Below are 3,829 nucleotides of genomic sequence, written 5' to 3' on the forward strand. Positions count from 1 at the left end.
CGTCCTGATTCGAAAATTTTCGCTCCATGTATTAGGGCCCTTAGTTCAGAAGGTTACATGTCGGGACTGCCGCTACATTCTGGAACTGCCGCTACATTCTGGGACTGCCACTACATGCCAGGACTGCCACTAGTGGTGTAAACGCAAGAACTATTTATATGAATTGCTTTAAAAAAATAAAATAAAAAAATCACTATAATCAGGACCAAATATTACCTCCATACCGTTATTGAAGAAACATACTATATATAGGCCAATATTACCACCATAAAGTGACCGCCCCATAATGACTCTATATACACTATATACAGACCAATATTACCGCCATAGATTGACCACCGCATGACTCTATATACACTATATACAGACCAATATTACTGCCATAAAGTGACCACTGCATAATGACTGTATATACACTATATACAGACCAATATTACCACCATAGACTGACCACTGTATAATGACTCTATATACACTGTATGCAGACTAATATTATGTGGCGATCACTCTATGGCTGTACTATTGGTCTGCATATAGTGTATATAGAGTCATTATGTGGTGGTCACTGTATGACGGTAATATTGGTCTGTATATAGTGTCATTATGTGGTAGTCAATCTATGGCAGTAATGACTATACATACACTATATACAGACCAATATTACCGCCATACAGTGACCACCACCTAAGGACTGAATACTACCTTATTTTTTTTTTCTCAATAAAATACACCATATTGCCTTATATACATAAGAGCTGCAGCCAATCAGCGGCCTCAGTGGTCACCTGCAGCAATTTCATAGGACTGATGAGGCCAGAGAATGGCTGCAGCTCCTATATACAGTACATTCACCTCAACACTTGGAGTCAGCAGTGCTAATACACACACACTAATATATATATATATATATATATATATATATATATATATACACACACACTCACACATCCATGAAAACACATTATACAGATATACAAACCATCCAGTCCACACACTATACACAGAACATGTAACACACACTACATTCATCCATTATACACTTACATTCATACACATTACACACTACATGTACAGAATACTTACTCCCTCTAGCATGCTGGGTGTAGTGGTGAATCCCCCTCATGTTCCTTGCAGCAGCAGCAGGCTGTCATCCTCACCCGGCAGCCCTCTCCTCCATCGTCCCGACAGCTCCACACCACGTGGAGGAAGTCACGTGCAGTAAGAGGAGCTGGGGGGAGGGGGAGCTACACACACGGAGCAGACACCGAGCCCAACGTCCTGCAGCCTCTGCGTGACCCCTGATAGCAGCAGCCAGGGATCATTCACAGACGCTGCAGGACCTTGTCTGTGTTCTCCTCTCCTACTGGAACTACGGTAGGGGGCCCCTGGGGGATGGGGGCCCTGGGCATTTGCCCTGCTTGCCCCCCCCCTAACGCCGGCCCTGGGGGGGGGGATTTATTAAGACCGGCGTACTTGTATTAGGCCTCGCTCCCTTTTCCCAGGTAGGATTCACTAAGGGGCGCACGCTTCTTAGTGAATCCAGCCTTCCGGGCACCCGACCCTACGCCGCATGTGCCAAATCTACACCTGCTTCTAGCAGGTGTAGATTTGGATCATGATTTACGCCCGCGAGCAGGTGTAAATTATGATAAGTGAGATGCGGGAGGAGGCCATGCCTCCTCCCTGCCTAGTCATGACCCCCCCCCCCCAAGCTCCCCCAGCCTGCCCATCAGGCACGCGGGGAATACGGCAGGGAGAAGGGGTGAATCTGCACCTTCTCCCTAGCATACGCCTTGGGCAGACGTTTCATAAATGTCCCCCCTTATGGTTATCTCTTTGCGCTCCGAGTCCCCCACTGATCGCAGCTGCCACCACTACTTCTGCAAAAGATCTTGTCTCAGCAATGATAGCCGCTCAGCCAATTACTGGCTGTGGCGCTATCCTGCCTCATTCAGTGATTGGCTGAGCGCCTGCCACTGCTGAGACGAGTTTGTCTGCAAAAGTGGTGGCAGTCAGTGGAAGACCCAGACATACCGGGGGAGCGCAAAGAGGTAAACATAAGTTGCTTATGCTTTATATATTTTATTTTACTTTTTGTATAAAGTTTAAAAGTACTGAGCAACCCCTTTAGGAGGCTGTCAAACCATAACAACTCATTCCCTGTGAACAGGATAGGGGATAAGTGATCTGGAAGGGGCCAACTGCTAATACTAGTTTCTCCTATCAGAATGGAGCAATGGCCATATTTGTGAACTGCTGCTTCATTGATTCTCTGTCACAGCTGCCAAAGATAGCCAAGTACAGGCGACAGGTTAGACAGTCAGAAAGATAATCGGCACACCACACTAGTCTGGGTGATGCTGTTATATTTTACTATCCATATGAGACTTACCAAGCTGTTTCAAAGACATACGTTATAAACTTAGCAACAATTTAGGCTTTTATGTGCCTTTCAGGCTAAAAGACAGTAAGTGTATTTACTAGCCTGAAATGTCACTAAATTTGTGACAGCATTTATCTTGAGTTTTGTGTTGTGTGCAGATTATCATTCTTTTTATGAATGAGTAATACAACCTGTCATTGCTCAAATTGGGGGCTCATAATTTAAATTTGTTGTCTTAAGGTACAAACACACACACCGTATCGCAGAGTATTTTCTGCTGCGATACGCAGCAGCGTAGATCTAAATAACTGAACACAGCATCAAATCTGCTGCGTATACGGTGTGTGTGTTTGTACCCTAAGTCACATTTGGACCCTGGACCAGCTTTTTATTTTGCTCTAATCTCTGTAGGCAATGTGGTGGGGAAGGCTTGCATATATACAGGTGTTATGGAATGAGCTGAGTGCCACACATTCAGTCCTTCTATAACTCCCACACAACTTTGCTACCACTGATCTCAATGCATTCCACATGTGACTGATCTGCTTGGGGCCAAGACTTTAAAAAAGTTGCATGACAGAAAGTCGCAGGAAAGTCAAAGAAGTTAAGTGTGCTGGGAAAGATAATGAATAAAGCCATATTTGAACTAAAAAAAAAAGCCAAACATTGTATGTTGAAAAATAGTATCTTGACACCAAAACTCTATGAAAAACTGGTAATTGGTTCTAAATGCCCCATAATATCAGCCCAAAATTAGAAAGAAAGAAAAAAAGCAGATACCTAATATGGATGGAGAAAGTCCTTTTATACAACAGTCAGAGCTACCAAAAACTGTTAATTCCTATGTAGAGGACCGGATCGTTTTCAGGATCCTGTACAGTTCACACAGGGTCTCAGAGAAAAAAAATTAAGCCACTGTCACCTGGTGCCCGAGAGAGCAGAAACCATTCTGGCACAGATATAGAGCAGTACAGGACATTCAGTATCACACTGTACTGTATAGAGGCCCTTCTAGACAGCCAATCACTGCAGGCACTTCAGTAATACCTGCTTTTATTGGTTGATTATCTATTATTATGGTGTGTTTACACAGGCAGATTTTTGAAGCCAAAGCCAGGAACAGACCATAAAAAGGGAACGGGTCATAAAGGAAAGACTGAGATTTCTCCTTTTTTCAAATCCATTCCTGGTTTTGGCTTCCAAAATCTGTCAGATAAATCTGCCTGTGTAAACACACCATAATTCCCATGTATCGCAGATTCTACCTATAGCATTGTATGTTGAGCGTGATCTCAAGTTACAATGGTCCAGAAAGAACCATGGTATGTTAAACATATTGTAACCTGAGGCCATGGTTAGTTAAAGGACCACTGTGCGTTTATGCGTATACACACACATGAGGCAGCAAGTGGGTTTGTGCACAGAATCCTTGAGCAGGTCCGTGAA

Source organism: Dendropsophus ebraccatus, chromosome 12 (genome assembly GCF_027789765.1).
Source record: "Dendropsophus ebraccatus isolate aDenEbr1 chromosome 12, aDenEbr1.pat, whole genome shotgun sequence".
NCBI lineage: Eukaryota > Metazoa > Chordata > Amphibia > Anura > Hylidae > Dendropsophus > Dendropsophus ebraccatus.